This window comes from Mesoplodon mirus (genome assembly GCF_964341445.2).
Source record: "Mesoplodon mirus genome assembly, chromosome: 2".
NCBI lineage: Eukaryota > Metazoa > Chordata > Mammalia > Artiodactyla > Ziphiidae > Mesoplodon > Mesoplodon mirus.
The window spans coordinates 179,530,811-179,555,914 of record NC_138977.1 but is presented as its reverse complement, the minus strand read 5'-3'; the positions used below and the strand labels follow the sequence as shown (position 1 = coordinate 179,555,914).

Here is a 25,104-nt window from a genome sequence, read left to right as displayed (position 1 = left end):
GCATTGAGTTGGGTGCAGCACTTCCGCTGGACTCTGCTGGGGGCCCACAGGGTGCAAGGCACACTGCGGGGACAGCTTCAGTCCCAGCCTGCCTGACCAGTCAAAGCCACAAGCAAAACGATGACAGAAGACCAGACACTGCAAATCAAGGTCACCACACATTATACACAGGGATGACACTTCAAATATCTAAAAACCAGAACCGAGCGATCAGAAGGAGCCCTAGGGTAAGGTCGTAGAGACCACCCAGCTGTTGACTCTTTACTGCTGGGTTATGGGGAAGGGGGGAGCCAGGGGAGAGGCCAAGCCTGCTGGGGACAATAGGTCTTAGCACAGAAGTATTGCAGTATTTTAATAACCAGTAAAGCTCAACTGGTGAATACTAGCCAGGTTCCTCCCACAACTGTCAGTATCTCTTTCACCTGGACTAGAGCCTCCTTGGTACACGGTGTGGGGAGGGGGCTCAGAGAAGTTTCATGGGACAAGCAAGAAATGAATACAGGGCACACTGAGAACCACCCTGGGTTCTCCCATGCTCCCTCCCCATCTTCTCTGGCATAGCCTGACTGAGCTGTCATGTCTCTGGGGATCAGTCTTGGCTGCCATGAAGGGGAAGGGCTTTCCTGGCTTCCATCACAGGCTCCAAGGGTAGGAAGAGGCCCCCATACCAGCCCTCTATGCACAGGACTCACTCGGCATTTGTTCATTCCTCCCACAGCCATCTCCTGAGCACCTACTGCATGCCAGGCTCTTGGAACTGGGCAACATGGAACTAGTTTAGATCAGCTGTGCCCCCCAAGAATGGGGTCCAGTACAGGCCTCCCCCACTATCCGGAAGTACAGCACTCCTATGGAACCGTTCGTAAACCAAAATGGTGTAAAGCAAAGAAGCAACTACCTTTTCTTGTAAAATCCTCTTCGGATTTCTTTCCTTTATTGAAAACATGTACTAATTAATGTAGGTCTCTCATAAAAGTGAAGTGACATAAAGTGAACTTTTGAAAAGCAGGGGATACCTGTACCACCAATCAGACACCCACACCCTTCCTGCCCCATTCCCTCCCTGCCATTCCTGTCCCTTCCTCTAGCCATACAGACTCCTCCAGACCTGCCCGCTGGCCCGTCTGCAGCCCAGAGTCAGCACCGGCCCCTTCAACCTTAGTGTCTCCTCCCGGGGAAGCTTTCCCCAACGGGACTGGCTCCATCTCTGGCTGAGCACTGTTTGGATGGAAAAGCCTGGCCAACTGTGGGCCTCCCACCAGCCTGAAGCTGTCAAAGCCTGTGGCCTGTTCCCCACTGTCTGTCCTAACACGTGGCTGGCACTCAGAGAGTGTCTGCCGTGTGTCTGATGGAGAGAACAAGCGAATACAAGAGTAAACCCATAGGGGAAAGGGCTGAGTGCCAAGAACGGGGTCTGAGGGAGGTCATTTCCAAGGCAGGAGAGCTCACTTTGCGTGATGGATCAGAACTTCCTGGAGGACCAGCCATGCAGGTCAGGCCTGGAGAGAGAGGAGGGAGATAGTGCCCAGGGGGAAGGAATAAGGAACAGGGTAAGCAGAAAGCAGGAGGCATATGTTCAGAGCACAACAAGGGGGCAGCAGGCTAGGGGCTGGGCAGGGCCCCAAGGGGAGGGAGTGGGGTCAGGGCATCTGGGCCAGCCTGGCCCCGGCCAAAGCTGTGAATTAGAAGCATTACTCTGAGACTCCCAGCCAGGCAGGACCAGCTGGAGGAACACGGCAGGGATAGCAGGGAACAGCTGCAGTTTGGGCAATCCCAGTCCTGCCTTCCCAGCCTGGGCTGATAAGAACTGTCAAGAAACCAACCACCCTGGCCAGGTGAGCAAGGCCACTTGAAAGGGAATGTGGGAAGGGCTCTCGGGAACTCAGTTTCTGTATATTACAAACTTCTCGCTGTCCCAGAGCTCAGGAGATGGCTGGTGGCTGTTCGAGCCAATGGTGAGGATGTTTCTAGGGCAGCTGTCCCCTGAGAGCTCCAGGCTTGCTATGAAGCCCAGTTCAGCACGACTTCTGGCAATGATGGAAAGATGCTGCTCTGTGCCATCCAGTGCAGTAGGCGCTGGTCACATGTGAGCTGAGCACTTGACCTGTGGCTAGTGCGACTGAGAAACTGAAATCTTATTTTATTGAAATTTAAGTAAGTGAAATTTAAAGGGCCACCTATGGTTAAATGATGACCATACTGGACTGTGCAGCTATAGACATGGTCCCAGCCTGGGCAGGAGTATCCTGTCCTGGCTGCTCCTTGGGGCTGAAGCCAGACTGGTCCCCGGAAGAGTCAGGAAAAGGATGAGTAGGCAAGAGAGGACTATGGCCCAGGCCCAGCCCTCAAGGAGTTCTAAGATGGACACATAAACAGAGAAGGGCAACAAAGCCAATAACAATCACAGTGATGATAATAAGAAAAACAGCTCCTGGTGACCAATCGCCCACTGTTTGCCAGGCACGTGCCATCTCCTTTCCAGCACTGTCTCATTTAACAGTCCAAGCAACCTCATGACATATGTCATCTGAGACGTATGAGAGAGGTTTAGTGACTTGCTCAAGGACACACGGCTGGTAAGTGGTTAAGCCAGGAATTAAACCCAAGAGTGTCTGAGGGTCTCTGTGCTCCCTCTGAGCACCGTGCAGACCTCCATCCCAGACACCATCACTCTCCACTGTCGTTCCTTTTTATTTACTGTTGTCATGGCTCACCTGGAGTCCCAGAACCCGGCGCAGCGTCTGGCACTCCCAGTGGGGCCCACAACATGCCAGTGGAACAAGTGAATGAGTCGGAACAAAGCCTGGATGTCCATCCCGCCCGACCTGCTTCTTAGCAGCTTCATAGGCTGCCCAGAGTCAAGAGGGCAGGAGGAGTGCCTGCTGCGTGGGAAGGCTGTGGTCACAGATAGCCCCTGGCAGGCAGACAGCCACAGAGCCCCAAGACCAAGTATGCCAAGGAAGCCCTATCTGGACAGCCTACACAGCTTCTGGCTAAGCCTCACCTACCCTGGACCCTCCTCACAAATAGGTCCTTAAGAAGCCAGGCCAGGCCCTGGCCATCCTAAGGAAAGGGTGGGACAAGGCTGGGGATACCCTCAGACTCCACCAGGAGCTGGTGAGAAGCCATCAGTGACAAGGGTCCCGCTGTGCCTGCCTCACCAGATGGCTGTCTAGTGTCCAGGGTTGGTCATCACCCAGTGAGAGAACAGTGACCACAAAGACACCGGGGGTGGGGGGAGGAGGTTATATTTCTGTTGGTTCCCTTCCTCAGCCTACCTCCACAAATGGCAGGTGACAAAACTGAGACCTGGAGCAGCTCAGAAATGTCAAAGAACCCACAGCTGAACCCTAGCTGGCCTTCCCAGCCTGAACGAGGAAAGGGCTTCAAGGGAAGTTACTCGAGTTATGCCAGGGAAAGGAGGTTTCCCACATAGCATACCACCAAGAAGAGGGGCCTCTCCAGAAGCAATGTAGCTGACCAAATGAACCTTGGAGCCAAGTGCAAGCAGGTGGGGCAAGGGGTCTGCTTCCAATCCAGGCTCTTCCCCTTCCTACATATGTGCACTCAGGTGGACCCCTAACCACTTTGAGCCTCAGTTACCCCAATCTGCAAATCGGAAATAAATCCCCACCCTGCAGGGCTGTTGTGAAGACTGCACGTGATGGCATATGGACTGCCTGGAACAGTGATTGTTAATAATCTTATCTTTCTTCCTCCCATCAGGAGTGACTTGTGCTCAAGGTATCACAGGACTAGTACTGGGGGGTGGGGGGGAGCAGAAAGATGGCTTTTAGGAAGCCATCGAGACACCCTATAGGTTAGCCTGGTCTTGCTTCTTAATCTTTCCTACCCTCACCCCATCCTAGGACCTAGTTACCAACTGTTCCCAATGTCTCCATCATCACACTGTTTCCAAGTCTATTTTAAACCTCAACTTTGAAGGATGCCCATGCACACGCTCATACCTGCATGCATACGGACACACACAAGTTTGGAGTCTGCATTCTAAGTGCCCCAAATGGCATGTCCATCTGCCTTAAAAATCATGGAAAAGGCTCTGGTTTCATGCAAAAAAGAGACCCTGGGGAGATGTTTTAGCACAAGTTAAAGCACAGGCACAGAGGCATCCAAGACCCCTAGTGTTCTTTAGATGACAGTTTAATGTTCTCTCTCCTGCCCCATTTGATGCCAGTCAAATTTGCACTGTGGCCAGTTCCCTGTGGCCAAGGCAGCACTCTCCTGTTGCCTCAGTTCTGCTTGTCAGCAAGTGGAGGAGCAACCAGCCTCACACGCAGCATTCAACCACTATCGTTTTGAGTAAAAAACTCCAGTTCTGCAAAAACTTCCAGAGTGGCCCAACCAAAGAGAATGCTAGGTTGACCTGGTCAGAGGTTCCAACTCCTGCTGTGTCGCCCTAGCAGAGGAGCCCAAGGCCTCTGGGGATGAGCCCAGGGGGATTACCAAGGCCAGTGCAAGCAGGCCCCATTGCAGACCACACCTGTGGCATCCACTTAGGTCTTCTCTTTTAAGGGACAGGCATTTGGATGATGACTTCTGCTTCCAGCAAAACCAAGACAGGAAAAAGCAAAGCTATGTGGTCAGGAGGAGAAACTGCTCATATGTTGAGATGTGGATCTTACCACTCAGGGACCAGGGAGGGATACACACCACCCAAATCCTTCATTGCATAGTGAGGATGTGGCAACCTCCAGCAGGTGGTCTGATCCATCCCGGCGGCAAAAGAGGGACTGATGGGACCAGACTGTTGAGGGCCAAAGTGGGGGAATGCAGTAGGGAGCATTCCTGAGCTACTGAGAAGTGTTTAGAGGGACAAAACGTACCCATCACAGAGCCTTAAGAACAAGATGCCCAGCTCACAAGCTATGCAGGAAAGGGTTCTGGGGTAACAGTGGGGCAGAGGCCCCAGGACCCAGCTCTGCTCACCACAGAGAAGCCTAGGCCCCGCCAGCCCCAGATTTGCCCATACTTCCCAGGAGGAACCTGGGATGGAGAAGGTCAGCCTCCAGGCCCAGCTGCCCCAAACCCGAAGCAGCCCAGGTGGCTGGTTGTGTCCCTACCTGCGTGGCCACGGGCACCCATGAACCAGCATAGGCCCACGCCGCAGCCGTGGACACACCAGAGGCCGACATACAGGCCCGCTTGCTGTGTGAGCCTGCAGGAAACAGCATCCACACAGCTGCACACTGCACAACAAACGTACAGGCTGTAGAGCCAGAGGCCCGAACACACCACACCACACACTCTCCCCCAGGGGCAAGGGTCCCTGCCCTGACCCTCCCACACAAAGCCCACCGGGACTCAGGGAGAAGGTCCTCAACGCGATCCCCCAAACTAGGCTACAGACCTTCCCAGCAGCAAAGACAGTGACTGAAGGAAGACGGGGCTGTGGGCCAAGGGGGTAGGGATGGAGGGCAGGAGGAATGAGAGAGGGAAGGGAGGTCTGGGGCTGGGGGCAGTGGGAGGAGGGTGGGATGGGCGGTGGGGATGGAAAAGGGAGGAGGAAGGGGACGGGAAGAAACCATAGGAACAGGGGTGGAAGCAGCATGAGACGGTGTCCTGGGCAGAGTATTGAGAAATGGGAGGATGGGCAGAGGAGACGTGGAAGAGGGGATAGGAAAGACAATGAGACCAGAGAGAGGAGGGATGCGGCCATGGGGGGCGCTGAGCACTGGGCAGGGGCCGGGATGCGGAGGGTCCGAGTGCAGGGAGAGGTGAGGAGTGGGGTTCCGGGGCGCAGGAAGGGGAGGCGCCGCCCATCCCACCCTCCTTCGCCCTAACACTGGCGAGAACGGAGCTGGCCTCTCACCCTCTCGCCCGCCCAGGGCCGCGCAGGCCGGCGGAAGCGCTGCTCCTGTGGCCGCCACAGGTGCCCGGCGCAGCGGCCCAAGATGGAGCCGAGCCGGACCTGGCCTGAGCCGAAGACGCCGCCAGCCGAGGTCCGCCCGGCCCGCGGAGCCAGCGCCGGGGAGGCGCCGAGGGGTGAATGGGGCCTGGGGTGGGGAGCCGGGGCAGACGGGACGAAGGGGGCGGCACCCCTGCTCACCTGGGCCCGCCCCGGCGCTCCACCGCCCACGTCGGCGTCCCGGCCCCGCCCCCCGGCCCCGCCCCCGGCCCCGCCCCCACGGTCTCTCTGCTCCCCGCGCTATCCCCACATCCTACAGCCCCACGAACGCCCCCTACTCTGCCCCGCGAGCCCCCAGTCCTCCTTCCTGACCCCCTGCTCGCGGCACGTCCCACTGTCCCGTCTTTTCGGCCCCGCCCCACCATGATCTCCAGTTTTACAGGCCTGTCCAACGACCCCCCACCCAAGACACCCATCTTCCCGACCCGACCCCGCCGTCCCAAGTCTCATAGGCTCGGCTCCCCACAATCCTCCAGCCCCCAACCCAGCTCCCCAGCCCAAGTCTTCCTAGCTCCACCGCCTCGGTCCTTGTTCCCCTCGGTCACCACGCCCTGCACAGAGATCTACAGCCGCTCTGGAGACCCCCTTTCTCACGGCCCCGCACCGTGTTCTTGGTCACCCTGGCCCCGCCCTTCACAAGTCACGGACTTCCCACCCTGCCCTCGAGAACCCCAGCGCTAGGACCTGTCCCCTGGGATACTCGGTCGGGTCCCTCTTCGTCCCCGCCCTGCGGACGTTCATTCTCCAAGCCCTGGACCCCAGAGTCCGATCCTCTCAGATTCACTCTCGCAGACCCCAAGACCGACCTTGGTCCTTTGCACTCCGCCTTCACGGCCCCTCCAAGACCCAGGTCTTGTCCCCAGAGCCCTCCACCCGGCCTTCACAACCTAAACCTCCTAGATTCCATGCCCAGTGTTGCTTCCCCAGTTCTGGCCCCAAAGCCCGTATTCTCCCACACCCCTCATCCCTTTCCTCGCCCATGTCCCTGTCTCCACCTTTGCCCCCAAGCCAACCCAAACCCTGGCATTCAATCTTCAGCCCGCTCCCAGGGACCCCAACAGCTGGCTTGCACATTGACCATGTGGGAATGAGCTGACTCTGCCCAAGCTCGCACCCCTTCCTGCTGCTCTCTGCAGCCCCAAAACGCGCTGTCTCACTCTCTCCCCGCCCTACGATGCCAGGAACCAGTCCAGGCCCTGGGAAATCCCGATCCTGCCCTACTAGGATGGGGGCCTGTGAGCTCAGTTAGCTCAATATCCCCCAATCTCTGACAACCAGGGGCTCCTTACACACAGGCTCCCAACAGGCGTCCACCAGCCCAGACTGATCCTGACCCCTTCCACCCTTGAGATTCCTACCACCCTCCGCCCCACCCCCAGGGCCCCTTGTAAGAGAATCTTGTCCTATCTCTGGGCTCTGAGAATTGAGCCCCAGTGTCGACCCTCCTCTGTTGATCCCAGCTTCAGGGACCACTGATTTGCTTGCCCAGCCCTTTGCTGAGGGGTCTGCACCCCTCTGGTTCAGTGGTGGAAGAGGCAATACCATCTCTACTGCTCTTCCAGTTTGGGAAGACCTCAGGCCCCAGCCTCACTTCTCTGGTCTCCACCAGCCCTGTGCCTCCACCTAGCATCAAGAGGGGACCTGCAGAATGTTCCCCAGCCATTGGAGAGTGGGAAGCCCAGGCAGGAGCCCGCACCATTCACTTTCCGTAGCCCCTAGCCTGGCACCTAGTCCAGAGGAGGGGGCGTGCGGCACTATGCAGCAGGTGTGGCTTGGACCTCACACCCAGCTGCCCCCACCCAATGCCTTGGTGTGTTCTCTGCATGTGAGACCCCTCCCAGCCTTAGTACTCCTCTCTGTAGCTCTGAGCTGCCCCTCATCAGTTTTTCTCATAGACCAAAGTACACAACAGATAAACAGTCATTCCCTCAGTATCCGTGGGGTATTTGTTCCAGGCCCCACCGCAGATATCAAAATCCTCAGATGGTCAAGTGCTATAGTCGACCCTCTATATCTGCAGGTTCCACATCCTTGGATTCAACCGACTGCTGATCGTGTATTAAGTTTGCCATCTGTGGTTGATTGACTCCACACGTGTGGAACCCATGGATACAGAGAGCCGACTCTATACCACCATGTCACACACAGCATTTGACCCTGTGGGTCATGCCCTCACGCTTCTCTGCCCAGATTTTAATGACGGGCATCACTGTCTACTCCCCCCAGCCTGAGATCCTGCCACTTAGGGCCTGGAAGCATTGGTTTTACCTTCTCTGCCCACCCACCCCACCCTTCCAGTTACAGCTTCAAGTTGGGATCTCACTCACTGGTGAAGAGGGTGGGGTTCTGCTCAGGAAGACTCAGACTGTCCTAAACACCCCTTTCCAGTGGGGTCTCTTTCCCAGGGTCTAGCAGATGGCTGGCCTCCTCACCATACACAGCCTGGCAGGGGGATATGGCCAAAGGGGGGCATGTTGGGGATTTGTTTGCTGAGACCACCACCCACTCCTGCCCCTGCCCAGGAATTAGGGCCCCTCCTCCAACATCTCATGAATCTTACTCTTATTTCCTTTTTAGGGAAGTCAACAGAGTTCCAGGAAGGGATGAGCTATGTGGGGATATACTGAGAGTTGGTGCCAGATCCGGGACTCAGACCTGGGGCTCCCAGCTCCCTGAGCATCAGAGAGCCCCCTGAGAACCTCACTGCAAGTGTTTCAAGGATCCCTGCTCGGAGGTGGGTGTCAGCTGATGTCTGCCATGCTGGATGCCCGCAGATGCAGCCTGACTGGACCTGCCGTTAGGGTCTCTGAACATCACCCTGGCCTTGGCCCTTTTTCCCACTGGTCCTCTTCTTCCATTTGTGGCTGGTCATGGGAGCTCTCCTGGCTACAGTGGCTGCCGGCGGAGAGCCCAGGATGGAGAGTCAGACAGGAATGACAATCCCAACATCCCCGCATATTCACTGGTTCTGTGATCTCACACCCAAGCTAAACCATCCCTCTCTCTGGGCATCAATTTCCTCATCTGCAGAATACTTATTCTTACCTCACAGGACTATAGGAAACAGAGAGTTTAAGTGTTCTGTAGAGTCTTCTTGCTGCTATCAGTCATTTGATCAAATATTTATCGAGCTCCTCCTTTGTTCTGGAGATACAAGCTAGGACTGCATGGGGTGGGGATGCGAGTGGAGTTTGTTGATTGCTTTGGTAGAGAGAGGAGGCGCTTGACTTAGGACCTCATGGGCCAAGTGCCATTTCCTGAGACTCAGACCCTGACAGAAGAGAAGCAGGTATGGTGGGCTCAGGAGTTCAGTGGGGGCATGCTGGGATGGGTGAGACAGCAGGTGGAGAGGCGAGTGGCACATACAGGACTGGGGGTTGGGCTTCCCCAGGAGGTCTGGGCATCACGGGCACAGGGGTCTCTGAAGTCACAGGAGTGGATAGGTCTTCAGGGAGAGTGTGGAGAAGAGGACCTAGGACCCACCTGTGAGTAACCAGGTGGCAAAGGACTGAGAAGGAGCAGCCAAAAAGGAAAGAGGGAAACCGGGACATTGCTCTGACCCCGGGCGCCTAGAACAAGCAGCTTCAACGAGGTAATGGAGCAAGAGCCACTGGAGTCAAGGGGGAAAATGGAAGACAGTGCTTGTGAAGGCAACTCTTTTAAGGATGGCCGTAAAGGGGAAAGGAAAAAAAGGTGTCACCTGGAAAGGGGTGTGGGATCAAGAAAGAGATTTTTTTGGTGTTGGTGCTGTCTTTTGGTTCGCTTTTTTTTGGCTGTGTTGGGTCTTCGTTGAGCATGGGCTTTCTCTAGTGGCAGCAAGCAGAGGCTACTTTTCATTGCGGTGTGTGGGCTTCTCATTGCGGTGGCTTCTCTTGTTGTGGAGCACAGGCTCTAGGCGCGTGGGCTTCAGTAGTTGTGGTACATGGGCTCAGTAGTTGTGGCTCGTGGGCTCTAGAGCGCAGGCTCAGTAGTTGTGATGCACAGGCTTAGTTGCTCCGCAGCATGTGGGATCTTCCTGGACCAGGGCTTGGACCCGTGTCCCCTGCATTGGCAGGCGGATTCTTAATCACTTCACCACCAGGGAAGTCCTGCTTTGCTTTTTTTTTTTTTTTTTTTCCCCGTACGCGGGCCTCTCACCGCTGTGGCCTCTCCCGTTGCGGAGCACAGGCTCCGGACGCGCAGGCCCAGCGGCCATGGCTCACGGGCCCAGCCGCTCCGCGGCATATGGGATCCCCCCAGACCGGGGCACGAACCCGTATCCCCTGCATCGGCAGGCGGACTCTCAACCACTGCGCCACCAGGGAGGCCCCCTGCTTTGCTTTTTAATATGATGCATCATGTAGTGGTTTTCCTTGATTTCAAGAAACAGAAAAGGACACTGGTTAAGTTAAGCAAAAAAGGAACTTGTTGGAAGATTGCAGAGAGCCCAGATGGAAGCTAATGCAAGAGAGCTGGCCTTGGTTCCTCAAGACAGGAGCCAGGTGAGTGCAGACCCCAGCAGCAAGGGCCACCCCACCATCTGGAAGGAAGGATTTCAGTTGTTTGTCTTCCGTATGCCTCTCAACTTGAGATTTAAAGAACCAGGGAAGCAGGAGCTCATTTGACTGAACTAAGGCCACATGCCCTCTGTCCTTGGATGGTGAGAGGAATACCTGGCCGAAGGCATCTCTAGGAGCATCACACTGGACCCACCAGGACCGCACACACAAGGCATTTTCCCCAGAAGGAGGAATGGAGACTGGGTGGCCAGACACAGACAGATCACTGCACCTTGTAACAAACTGAGTATTTTTTTTTTTTTTTTTTTTTGCGGTGGAAGGGCCTCTCACTGTTGTGGCCTCTCCCGTTGCGGAGCGCAGGCTCTGGATGCCCAGGTTTCAGATGCTCAGGCCCAGCGGCCATGGCTCACGGGCCCAGCCGCTCCGCGGCATGTGGGATCTTCCCGGACCGGGGCACGAACCCGTGTCCCCTGCATCGGCAGGCGGACTCTCAACCACTGCGCCACCAGGGAAGCCCCCAAACTGAGTATATTTGACAGTGGAGAGAAGGGCCCATAGAGAGGGAGTGCTTGAAGAACAGGAAAGAGTGGGGATCACTGCTGGCGTAAGGTCCCCAGCGGGATCCTGAACGCGGTAAACAGGAGTCAGGCGATTTCTCTGTGTAACCAGAGGGCAAGAAAAAATGATGGGGTAATACCTAGGCACTAGGTTTGGAAATGGAAGTTTGTTGATCTCTGTTTTCTTGTCTGATGGTTCTGTTTTCTCTGTGTAATAAAACGCAAGATCACGTGCTGAGACAGACAGGGGAAGATGGAAAGGTTGGAGGGGCAAGGAGGGAGGAGGAGGTTTGAAATAGTTGTTGCAGAAAGTGGAAGAGACTACTGACCAAAGAAATGCCATAGAAGATCACCAAGAAATATTGGGGGCCATGCAAGTTTGGAACCAGAAATCATAAAGAAAGAATCTTCATCAAAGAAAAACAAGTTTTAGTTAAGACTCACAGTTACGAGAGAATTAGAGAGTTAAACTTTAAAAGGTGCTTTTGAGACTTCCTTGGAGGTCCAGTGGTTAACACTCTGCACTTCCAATGCAGGGGGTGTGGGTTCAATCCCTGGTCGGGGAACTAAGATCCCACATGCCGGGTGGTGTGGCCAAAAGATAAGAATGAATGAATGAATGAATAAATAAATAAATAAATACAAGGTGCTTTTGACCCATCTCCGCTTAACCAACTTGTGGAATGAGTCAAGGTCCCCATCCCTTCAGTAAAGATGGTGAACAAAGCCTTCTGGATGCTGGTAGCCAGGAGGACACACTTTAGCTAGCTGGGCACCTCAGCTCTCCCAGCTGAGTTGCTGGCTTACCAAGGGTCAGTTGAGTTTGTATCCAAACTTACTTATTCCAACCATATGTGTTATCATTATGCAAGGTAATTAAATAGCACGTGAACCCATGGAATATGAATATGAAAAGAAAGTTTTGCTCCTGTGAAAACTGGGTTAAATGCTCTGGAAAGCGAGTCATCAAAACTGCTGCCAGTTAAGTGTGGGAAAGGCAATTTGAAAAAGCATAAGAAGAAAGTCATAACAATCTAGACAAATTCTGAATCAGATTGCTCCCCATATGTCTCTGAGTTAATTAACTTGCTTATTAACCAATCCTTGATCAGAACTGAACTCTGAGTAAAAGGGCTAATGTTTAGGCAAAGAAGAGAACTTCCTAAATCTAGCTTCAAGCATTTGCAAGATTCAAAGGCTCTGTCTCTCACACTCCTTCCCTCTGATCCCCTCTGGGTTAGAGTCATTCTTACCTGGGCTCTCTCCTCTTGGGAAACAAGGGTTGCTGGCAGCCCCAAATCTACATCCTCATGTCTCTGGATCCACAAATCAAATCTTACCCTGCTTGACAATCCTGGGCCAGGGGGAGGGAGCTCTTCGATTGGCCAGCCTGTGTCGTGTGCTACTCCTGGGAGGGTGGGGGACATTGTGCTATGACTGACAGCCCCTCCAGGGTCACAGAAGGTGATGAAGATGCAAGATGCTGTTGCCAGACTAAAGGGGAAGTGACACTGAGCTAGCTCAACAGTGACCACTGGGGCAGCAACTCTGGGAGTCTCAGAAAAGGAGACGCTGAAAGTTCAAAGGTGTCAGTGTGTCATTGCCTAAGGAAGAGAGAGCTCTGACTAAGTTGAAAGGTATATGCTTATTTTTCAGACAAAAATATCCCTAGAGTGTGAGAGACTCTTCTAGCCATAAGATCCATGAGTGAAAAGAACCTCCTGGAGAGAGAAGACTCCCTGGGACCTGGCATCTAATAGATGCTCGCTGAAGGAACAAAGGAAGGAAGGAAAAGAGGGAGGGAGGAAGGGTTGAAAGGTAGTTTACCCAGGAATACCTATTACCACCTCAGTTTAGTCCACAAGCATTTTACTGAGTCCCTAATAAGTGCCAGTCCTCAAGGCCTCTGTGATGGGAGATTCAGGGACAGCAATGACAGACACACAGACAGACAATTAGATCATGGTGATTAAAGGAGGCGGAAGGGGCTGGGACACACGAGGAGAGAGCCTATAAATAGACCTCTGTTGCTTTTTGCTCCCCGCAATCCATCCCCCCATTTCATTTGGAGGATCACCCCCAGACCGAGATTGCTGGTCATCCCCCAATATTTATTCTCCCTTTCTATAGTAATAGAACTCCTCTAGCCAAGAACATGACTACCCAGAATAAAAGCCACATTTCCCAGGCACGGTGCTGCGAGGCCTGCCAAGGGCCTAGGTTGTGTCCGGTGAGATGTTAGCAGAAGTGATGAGTGCCATTTCTAGGTCGTGTCCTTCAGAAAGAATGTGCCTTGGGACTTCCCTGGTGGTGCAGTGGTTAAGACTCTGTGCTCCCAATGCAAGGGGCCCAGGTTCGATCCCTGGTCAGGGAACTACATCCCACATGAATGCCACAACTAAGAGTTCGCATGCCACAACTAAGGAGCCCGCCTGCCGCAACTAAGCCTGTGCAACCAAATAAATAAATATTAAAAAAAAAAAAAAGAATGTGCCTCGCCCTTTCCCTCCTCACTTGATGGGATGAAGTCATGGCATTAAGCCAGTCTGTACCATTCAAATGAGGGCAGGGCCCTAGGGATGTCAGAGCAGCAAGTTAGAAGGGGCCTAAATCCCAACACTGTGCATGGTCTATCAGACCTGGACTATTTACGACCGAGTATCACATGAAAGAGAAATTAACCTCTAGCCTATTTGAGCCACTCTTTGGGGTAGGGGCTGTCTTGCAGAAGGAAAGCCTATCTATTAATTAACAACAATTTTGACCTGGAAGGGAAGTGCCGCAGGTAACGAAACATAAAATATGTTCTAAATACATATTATTGCAGGCTGGAAAGCTGGAAACCCATGTTATGCCACACTGAAGCAGTTGATAAACTGATTCCTAACAGTGCCTTGGAAAGTCATCTGTAGCTCTAGGGAAATGGTTGAAAATTTCAGGATGTTGAGGTTTGCGGGCTGCTTCTTGCCACTCTCAACAAAGTCCTACATGAGCCAGAAGAATCTGGATAGAGGTGGCAGCATGCAGGCAGAGATGGGGGTTGGTGTGCTAGGAGAAGCTCTCTTTGCCTATTGGCTACAACCTAAACTGAAAAGTCTTTCAGGTTGAAAAATCCTACTGCTTCTATAGCGCAAACTGAGGCAGATATAGGAGTCGTTTCTGAAGAAGTGGTATTGGCCAGAGGCAAGACTATGGACCCCTGTCTTTCTCAAGTACTTTCAGTGAAAGCTTCTCAGTGTGACAGTGACAGCCAGCTCACTGGCAAAGACCAGATGGAGGATATTGCCTTCCAATCCAAGCTGAATGTTTTCACTGGTCTCAAGTTGAGAGGGTGGTGAACAGGTATATCATATAGGCTCATAAATAAAAGACCAGAGTTTTAAATTCTCTTACATGCCCAAAGCTAAGATTTTGAGGGACATGTGTTTCCCAAAAAAACCACAAGCCCGGCCAGCAACAGCCTGCATTGTTGACTCAAAGCAACGAACCCCAAGTCACGAAACCCACACCAGCAGGAAGTGGGCTGAAAAACTATGCAGCCCCAAGAGGGGTGCACCTTCGATGCCCACTTCAGATGTGGCCACAGAAGAGAGTGAACAAAGTGGGGAGCACCAGGGCCCAAAGGAACAGTCCTGGAGAGAGGACCTTCATCCAAGGAATTTGCTCCACACCCTGGGATTCTTTGCAATTTCTGCCCACCAAGATTTGATGACAGAAGCCAACCAGTGGTTGCAGGGGTTGGGTTTCCATTTTCCCTTCTTCTGGACAGGGGTTCCTACTATGTTATACTGTTCTAATGAACTGTTGTATATTGGGTGTGATGAGGCAGCTAACTTGTGTATGTGTTTAGAGGGCACTGCACCACAAAGAACTACATCCAGACCCCACACTGCAGGCTGTCCATGCCCAGATCCTAGGCTGGGAGCTGGGTACAGGCACTGGATGGAACTTTGGGGTTGTCTTCCCCGGGGAGAGGACATTTGAAGCTTTGGGAGAATGGAGCACACAGACATTTGGTTGGCCAAAGGGACAGACTGGTAATGAGACTGCTAACTGGCCCCTAATGGTCATGATCTCCTTCTTCTATCTGGGGACATGGAAATCCAGGGGGGAAAAAAGACAATATTTCATTATCTTCCTGAAAGCAATGTTTGGCCAAGTAACTGACCAGTAGGACTGAAGTGCGGAGAGGCAATGCCTGTAACCAGAAGGGGTGAGCCCTCCTCTTTCTCTTTTCTGTTCCCACTGGCTGTGTGGTAGAGATGGTGAAACATCTCATACCACACAGATACCTAATACCTAAGGCTAGTGAAGCAACAAGATAGGAAAAAACCTGGGCTCCCAGGCTGCTTACCTACACACAGGTAAGAGAGAAAGAAACTTCTATCTTGCTTAAGCCAATCTCACTTGAAGTTTCTCTTCCAGCAGTTCAACCTGTATGCTACAAATTACTCACCCTCTCCTCTCCTCCATGCCCATGTGCTTTGGGTGGGTCTCAGGAGGAAGAGCATATGATGAGGCCTAAGCCAATCACTGCATCACATTACCCTGGCCGCAGAGGTTGTTCAGGATAATAGGTATGTGTCCCACTTAGCGCCAATGACATACAATAAGGAATTTCTCTAGGAGTCTTGAGAAAGAAACTCACTCGTGGGGACTTCCCTGGCGGCGCAGTGGTTAAGAATCCGCCTGCCAATGCAGGGGACATGGGAGTCCTCAGGAACAAGCAAGACAGATCCAGAAATATCCATTACTGCATTGCTTCCTTCCTGGAGCTAAGTGCACCATCTAACCTCTTGACTTTCCTCTTTTCCACTCTTTCTACCAACTAGAGCCCTCTACTGATGCAGAATTTCTGCTGCTTGGACACCTTGAATCACCAAGGCCCCAGCTCCTCCTGGTGGCATCTCTTAATGCATCCTTCTTGTGTCTTCCTCTGCAGCTAGCTGCCTTGCTCCTGCCATCTTTCCAACTTCCCAGTTCAAACAAGAGGAATCTGATAGACATATGTGATCTTTAATGCCAAAGAAAAGCTCACAAGTCCTGCCCAGCCGATGAACTCAGCACTTTAGACCATGTGGCCCTCTCCCATCCAATGGCCACATGGTCTAAAACATGTCCACCTACTAGCTGTCCCCTCTGTTAGGGCTGTGGGCATAGCAGGTGCCACCACTGATGTATTGTACTTCTACATAGAAGTATATTAGCCAGGGCTTCCGTGGTGGCACAGTGGTTAAGAATCTGCCTGCAGGGCTTCCCTGGTGGCGCAGTGGTTGAGAGTCCGCCTGCCGATGCAGGGGACACGGGTTCGTGCCCCGGTCCGGGAGGATCCCACATGCCGCGGAGCGGCTGGGCCCGTGAGCCATGGCCGCTGGGCCTGCGCGTCCGGAGCCTGTGCTCCGCAACGGGAGAGGCCACAACAGTGAGAGGCCCGCGTAACGCCAAAAAAAAAAAAAAAAAAAAAAAGAATCTGCCTGCCATGAAGGGGACATGGGTTCGAGCCCTGGTCCGGGAAGATCCCACGTGCCGCGCAGCAACTAAGCCCGTGCGCCACAACTACTGAGCCTGCACTGAGCCTGTGCTCTAGAGCCCGCGCGCCACAACTACGGAAGCCCGCACACCTAGAGCCCATGCTCTACAACAACAAAAGCCACCAAAACGAGACACCCGCGCGCAGCAACGAAGACACAATGCAGCCAATAAATAAATAAAATATGAAATATATTTTTTTAAAAAAGAAGTGTATTAGCCAGTGTACGCTTTGGACTTTGAGAGGCAAAAACCCAACTCAAATTGGGTGAAGCACCAAAGGACTTTTCTTAGGCTCTTGTAAGGCAAGAGTCCAAAATCAGGTTTGGCTGAATCCAGAGGCTTAAATGATGTCAGCAGAGCCTGGCACCTCGGAGCTTCCCTGGTGGCACAGTGTTTAAGAATCCGCCTGCCAATGCAGGGGACATGGGTTCCAGCCCTGGTCCGGAAAGATCCCATATGCCGCGGAGCAACTAAGTCCCAAGTGCCACAACTACTGAGCCTGCGCTCTAGAGCCCGCAAGCCACAGCTACTGAGCCCACATGCCATAACTACTGAAGCCCGCGTGCCTAGAGCCCATGCTCCAAAACAAGAGAAGCCACCACAATGAAAAGCCCGTGCACCACAACAAAGAGTACGCCCCACTTGCTGCAACTAGAGAAAGCCTGTGAGCAGCAACAAAGACCCAATGCAGCCAAAAATAAATAAATAAATTTATTTAAAAAAAAAAAAAAGAACCTGGCACCTCTTCATCTCTTTTAGCTGGACTTTCCATACGTTGTTAACTCAGCAGCTCCTGGGTTAGATCCTCACAGCTCTAAGTCCATGGAAAAGAGTTTTAGGAGTTGAGAATAATGTTAAATTATTGTAATAGGTATTATTGTTATTATCACTCTCAACAGTTCCCCTTAAGTTCTAAGGAGTCATAATAAACTAACATGAGTCACTACCCAGCTCTTCACTCATCACCATGGTCTAAGGAATGCAATGTTCTGACTGGCCAGGTCTGGATCAAGCTCTAGAGTCAAGGATAAGTCAGCCGACCCTAAGAATAGAGGTCTGAGAACAGAGGAGAACACATGGATTTTGTCACCAGAAGAAGCAAGAATGGATTCTGGACAGGCAAAAACACCAAATATCCATTGCAACCTGCACCTTTGGCCACCCGACATCCACTCCTATCCTTCCTCCCATAAACATACTTGTTAAAATATTCTTGCTTAAGATAATGAATGCAATTTTACCATATGCCACCAAAACTCTACTCATATCCACTGCAACAGAAGACCACAGGGGACCTAGATTCTCAATCAGTGACTGCCTCCAGCTCCAGGTCCATAATCTCTGGGTGATGTGCAATGCTTTCAGGGAGCCCAGAAAGAACTGTACTAAGTGAGGCTCTGAGGACTAGATAGCAGAACCTAATAGAAGATCTCTTTAGCATGCAGGAGAATAAATTCCAATCAGTTTCCAATTCATCTGGATTATTCCACTCAAGATTCAGGTTTCAGATTGAGAGCATCTGATTGACCTAATCTGCATCCCACACCCACCCAGCCCCACTTGACTAGGACAGAGTGCACCTGATGGAAGAGGGAACATGGTTTCTGTTATTCTATGAGGGAAGCAGGTATACATGGCAGATTCTCACCACATCTATTTCTAAGACTTGACAAAGAGATAGAGACACTGCTGAAGAGCTAGCTGGTGGGAGGGTGGCTGAGTCAGTGGGCTCAGATGTGGCATCAATGGCTGCTCCAGATAGGCAAGCATCCCTCATGCCTGAGAACCTATGGACTCAATTCTTTTTATGAGGCCACTAAAACAGCCCTTGCTCTGGGGAAACTGGGACATTGTTTGTGCCAGTTCAGGCCAGGGTGTTGGTTTCTTGCTGATCCTATCATTATATTGCCTGAGGACCAAATGATGGACACTGCTGATTGCTTACCTGTGTCAGGATAGGCTAGATTACATAGCAATAGCAAACCTCGTGAAAATATCAGTGTCTTAACTAAACAAAGGCCTATTTCTCTCTCTTGCTTTATGTCCATCATAAGTTGGCAAGAGAGCTCTGTTCCTCATAGTTCCTCAGGAACCCAGGCAACTGGAGGCTTCTTGACATATGCTTTTACAGTCACCACATCGATGGAAAATGATGGGGAATCACGCACCAACTCTTAAAGCTTCCACTAGAAAGTGGTATGTGTCACTTCTGCTCGTATTTATTTCATTGGCCAAAGTAAATCATACATCCATGCCTAAGCCCCAAGTGGAGGTTTGTACCACCTGCATGAATAAAGGAAAGCCAACTGTACTGGCCAAGTACACACACAGTACTTACGACAAACGCTACCCAAGTTCTCTCTTCTTCTTTCTTCCTAACAGAGTCACAGTTTTATCCAGGATGACAATGTGCCCAGCTAGATATACATTTCCTAGTTTCCTTTGTGACTAGGAGTAGCCCTGTGACCTCATTCTGATCAATGAGATTTAAGAGGGAATCATCAGTAAGGAAAGCTAGATGTGATGTCCTAAGATGCAGCAGTCATGCTGTGACCATAAAGACAGAGCCACACAATAAGGAAGTTAAAGGAGGGGAATGAGGGAGCCTAGAATCTTAATGAAATCCTTGAGTGGCTGCCTTTCCCTAGGCTGCCAATCTCTGGGCTGCTTGTTACCCAAGAACAGTAAACCCTTATCTCTTTTATCCACTGATAGTCGGGTTGTACAGTGTTTGCATCCAAATACATACCTTATTATTTATCTTCTCTGTTTGAAGTTTCTCACTGTGGGTCTTTAACATACAGATGATTCATGGTACAAGGAAAAGAACATGGACTTTGGATCACTCAACACTGGCTTCAAATCTAGGGTTGACCAATTTCTAATTATGTGTACTTGGGTGGATAACTAAGGATACATAACTAAGGTTCTTTGAGCCTTAATTTCCTTATCTATAAAATGGGAACAAAAACCCTGTGACATGGACAGCCATTTCTGAAGTCCCTTGCCCACCTCCCACTGTAAGACTGAAAAGTCAGTTACCTGCTTTTTTTGTCTCCCTTGAAACCAGCCTGGCTGTGTGTGGGTCTTGCCCATGATGTATAAGAGTCAACATGCTGAGGGCTTTCTGATGAAAGGAGAGAAGTGAGTGAGGAAAGAAGCACTCATCCCACCCATGTTCTCTTCCTTCTTTTTCTGCCTTTGAACTTGGTGTGATAGAGAACACCAAGCTTGGTGCTACAGTAGCAATCTTGCAACTTTAAGCTGACACATGCTGAGACGGCAGAGCAGAAAGACACAAGGAGCCTGAGTCTTGGATGATACTCTTTGCCAAACCAAATCTGAGGCCATCTAACTCCAATTTCTTGTTAAGTAATACTATATTTCACCAATTCTAAGATCCACATTCTTTTTCACATGTAATACCTCTAAAATCAAGTCACATCTCACAAATGATTTGATAATAAAGAATTGCTTCATAGTTTGATAGCGGTTTTCTTCTTATGCAAAGAAGGTAGTGTACTAATGATACATTTCATAATCAATGGCATCTTCAAGTTAATAAAATATGGTAACAAATCTCCTTATGGTTTAAGCCACATTTAGTCAGGTTTTCTGTAAGCTGTAGCCAAAATAATTCCTAACTGATAAAAAAAAAATACCTACTGTAACATAGAGAACAAACTTATGGTCACCAAAGGAGAAAGAGTTGGGGGAGGGATGAATTAGCAGTTTGGGATTAATGGGTACACACTACTACATGTAAAACAGATAAACAACAAGGACCTACCATGTAGCACAGGGAACTATATTCAATATATTGTAATAACCTATAATGGAAAAGAATCTGAAAAAGAATATATATATATATATATAAACTGAACCACTTTGCTGTACATCTGAAACTAACACAACGTTGTAAGTCAACTACACTTCAATAAAAAGTTGTTTGATTTGAAAAGAAGAAAGCTTCATAATCTAAAAAATAAATACCTACTATAGAGGGTGGTTATGAAGAATGAATGAATAAAATAATGTAAGTAAAGTACGTACTTTGTGTAGACAGTTTTCAAGGGATGGTATTTGGTCAGCGGCTCAATATATATATATTTTATTATTAGAGTATAATTGCTTTACAATGTTGTGTTAGTTTCTGCTGTACAATGAAGTGAATCAGCTATATGTATACATATATCCCCTCCCTCTTGGACCTCCCTCCCATCGCTCCCACCCTACCCATCTAGGTCATCACACAGCACCGAGCTGAGCTCCCTGTGCTGTACTGCAGGTTCCCACTAGCTATCTATTTTACACATGGTAGTGTATTTATGTCAAACCTAATCTCCCAATTCATCCCACCCTCCCCTTCCCCCTCTGTGTCCACATATCCATTCTTTATGTCTGCATGGGTCATTTGTAGAGATGTGGCTCAATATCTTTTTATATAAATTCTTTTTTTCTACCATGTCCAACAGTAAATACACATACACATGTATACACATACACTCACCTAAGAGGGGTATATGTCCAGAAAATAAGGCCAGGTAAACAAACTCTGAGTTACAAGTTTGGCCCACAGAGAACTCAAAGCGGGTGGCAATCTTGTATCATTTGAGATTTTTGATTACAAATGGCAGATACCCACCCAAACTTGCTTAAGTACAAATGGGAATTTGTAGACTCACCTAAGGGAATAGTTCAAGAGTGTTCTGGCTTCAGACATGGTCTGATTCAACTGTCACCAGGACCCAATATTTCTCTCCCTCTGATCTCTGGTCACCACAACTCCAAGATGATCTTGTTCTCATCATGCTCTTTTCTAATCATGCAAGATTCCTGCGTTATATTCAAGGCCTTTGGGAAGAGCACCTGTCTCTCTCCCACCATTGTGAGGAAAAATGGGGTTACATCTCATTGGCCCTGATGAGCCCTGTGCCTGTGTCTTTCTGAACCCATCACTGCACCCAGGAGAGGAACTGCAGAGGAATCAAGGCCAGCTCCAAAACAGAGGGTGGGGTCAACCACACCTGAGCCATCAGCACTGAGACAACGCACACAGGGTACCATTTTAGCAGAAGAAGGATGAAGGATGCTGTGTTACAACAACCCCAGGTATCCTCCCTGAGCCTTTTTCTCTCTTTCCCCTAAATCCACTACCACCACCCAGGCCTTGGAGCTTTACCACTCCCACAATAATTAAGGCTGGTCCAGGGACTTCCCTCGTGGTGCACTGGTTAAGAATCTGCCTGCCAATGCACGGGACATGGGTTTGAGCCCTGGTCCGGGAAGATCCCACATGCCGCGGAGCAACTAAGCCCGTGCGCCACAACTACTGAGCCTGCTCTCTAGAGGCCGTGTGCCACAGCTACTGAAGCCCACGCACGTAGAGCCCATGCTCTGCAACAAGAGAAGCCACCTCAATAAGAAGCCCGCACACCGCAACGAAGAGTAGCCCCCACTCGCCGCAAACTAGAGAAAGCCTGGATGCAGCAATGAAGACTCAACGCAGCCAAAAATAAATAAATAAATTTAAAAAAAAATAAGGCTGGTCCAGGGAAGACCAAAGTCAGCCAGTAAGGAGAATTGGCAAGACCATCCACCTGGGGCCACAGCTGCAAGGTTTGTGAAGCAGGAGAAAGGATGTAGCTCTTCAAAGGTGAGCTCTGCTCAGCTCCCCACTCCAGTCTCACCAAAGTAATCAACAAGAGAATGATTGTGTTTCAGTCAACTCTTGCCGCCTACAGAATCTCTTGGGCAGTAAGCATTTATATCACCCTTCCATGTCTGCGCCTTGGCTGGGGTAGGTTGGCATAAGCTGACCTCATTGATTCCAGGCTTCCAGACCAGTTTGGATCTACTCCACAGATCTCTCTTTCATCATCTCTGGAGCCATCTCATCTCTCTGGAGCCAGCAGCTCCCTGGGTCATGCTCTTCTCACCTCAATGGAAGAAGCACAAGAGAGCAAGGCAAGTCCAGCCTTTGCTCGCATCATCTCTGCTAACATGCTATTGGCCCAAGCAAGTAACAAGGCCAAGCTGAAGGTCAAGTAGAAGGGAGGTGAGTTTCCCCACTGTGTGCAAGAATGAGGAAGTACAATACTAGTACAGGGAAAAGAGGACTTGGGACGGATAAGTTAATCTGCCACAGAAGGTAACCAAAGAATAACCTTCCCCACAGGCTCAGCACTTCAACTGATTTGCTCTTTATAATGGACGCTCAGCCTTGAGCCCTAAAGTCCAATAAGATGGCCTTGTCCCTCATCACATGATCCATTTGGAGGGGGGAAAGGAGTAAGATATGAGAGAGCCCTGAGCTCTCTATGGAGGCCACACCTGGAATGGAGCAACATTCAACAGAGATTTCTTCTCTTCTGTCCCCTGCCCTCATGCCCTCAACAGTCTTGATTTGAAACTGAGCAGGAATCTGTGGGGCCCTCCTGGGTATAAAAGCCCTTCTGTGCTCCCCATTTCTTTCTTTCTTTTTTTTTTTTGGCTGCATGGGGTCTTAGTTGCAGCATGTAGGATCTTTAGTTGTGGCATGGCATGTGGACTCTTAGTTGCGGCATGCGGACGCTTAGTTGCGGCATGCCTGCGGGATCTAGTTCCCGGACCAGGGATCGAACCCGGGCCCCCTGTATTGGGAGCGTGGAGTCTTACCCACTGGAGAACCAGGGAAGTCCCCCCCATTTCTTGCTTGTAGGAAAAAGGCTTCAGCCTCCTAGACCCTTCCTGAGTTCCAAAGAGCAGATTCAAACAGTTACTAATTAGGAAAATGAGGGAATGCAGAAACAAATTCCTGCAGTCAAGAAACAATAGTGCAGGGACTTCCCTGGCAGTCCAGTGGTTGAGACTTCTCCTTCCAATGCAGGGGGTGCGGGTTCGATCCCTGGTCGGGGAGCTAGGATCCCACATGCCTCGTGGCCAGGGAACCAAAACATAAAACAGAGGCAATGTTGTAACGAATTCAATAAAGACTTTGGAAATGGTCCACATCAAAAAAAAAAATCTATAAAAAAAAAGAAACAATAGTGAAGCCTTGGGGCAGGGTCCTGGTTCCTCCTCGGGGAGGGTGGGGGATATGAATAGCAATTTGATACAAATCTTTGAGTTCTTCTACAGGAACTAAGGCTCCCACCCAAGTGGAGGATGGTGACTACATGCTGAGCGCAAGCACTTGGACCCCAGACTGGTCAGAACTAGATAGAAAGCTGATGACTGACATTCCTGGAACATCACCCTGTTAGCTCACCACCAACCAGTCAGTAGAAAGTCACATACCCTGCAGCCCTCCCCCAAATTTGCTTTTAAAACACTTTGCTGAAACCCATCGAGGACTTTAGGCTTTTTGAGCCAGTTCTCCTTGCTTGGCCCTTGCAATAAACCTTTCTCTGCTCCAAACTCCAACATCTCAGCTTGTTTGGCCTCACTGTGCTTGGGCACACAAACTTGGGTTCAATAACAGATTCGGTCTTCAGAAAAGCCCAGCCCAGGTAATAAATCTGAAAACCTGAGCTAGAGTTAAGTCTTCCCATCTCCCATAGCCAGGGCCAGCCTCAGGCAACCCCCTGATCTCTGAGAGAGTGTTGTGGTCAGCATCTTCTACTCTCTCACCTTGCCTACTGCAGCCTTCTGAGGTCAGAGCATAAGGAGAGAGGAAAGGAAGAGGTATGGAAAGTCCTTTCTTGCTGGTCTCATGTGATGGCCTTATGCTCTCTGGATCTGGAAGAGGTTGAATTTTGTCATGGGCACTCTGAAAAGTCTCTTAAAGATCCTCCCTTCCCCACCCCTACTCCCCAACCTCTTTACCCCAACCCCCAGCTCCAGAGATGTGGTTCCCTTGACCCCAACAAATGAATCAGAAGCCACTTGCTCACTTCTCAGCCCCTAGAAAGTTTACCTCCTACTTCCTTCTGCTGCAGCCCCATCAACTCTCTGGGTAGGCACCCCAGCTCGTTCGTTCATGTGGCCCACATCCGATCATGGGAATTATGCACACAGCCCACGTCCTGACAAGCCCCAGGAGCAAGTCAGTGGTAATTCCCTGTCACTCAGACCCACATTCCCACCACAAGTGGCACATCTAGTCCCCGAGATCCACAGCTCTTTGACCCTCATTAGAGGGAGGGCAGCTACTTCCCAACACAGCAGCAGATTGCTCGGGCCTCTGGCTCTCTCTCCACCATCTCAAGCCAGAAGCCACCGTTGCCTGTGCGCATCAACCTCCAGTTCATTTCCTCCCAAAGCAAGCTCTCAGAGTGGGCCTGTTGAAGCCGAAGCTCCCTGGGCTCGAGGGGAGGGTGTAGCTTCCCCCCTGCCCCGCTTGCCGAGGGTCCCACATCACAGCCCAGCCTTCCCCAAAGGCATCTCCCAAGTCCTCTCTCTCCTCCACTCTCCCAGCCTTTTCTTTCCCACTATGGGCCAGTCATCCAGCTGGTTCTCAGCTGCCTTTGAAAATCTACATCATAGTCTACCCCCCACTCTTTGGAGTTTGATTGCTAACTTCTTAGTATCTCAGCCAAAATGTCAATTTAACAACTTGAAATATCAAAAGAAAAAAAAATTTTCCCAGAAGCCCCCTGGAAGATGTCTT

General features: G+C 50.7%; 1 protein-coding gene across 1 annotated transcript in view; it reads right to left on the bottom strand.

Annotated features, from left to right (window-relative positions):
- Positions 1-25,104, bottom strand: part of GPRIN2 (G protein regulated inducer of neurite outgrowth 2) — a gene marked incomplete at both ends in the record, with an annotated part of 38,918 nt that overhangs the window by 1,335 nt on the left and 12,479 nt on the right. The gene's annotated exons all lie outside the window — the stretch shown is intronic.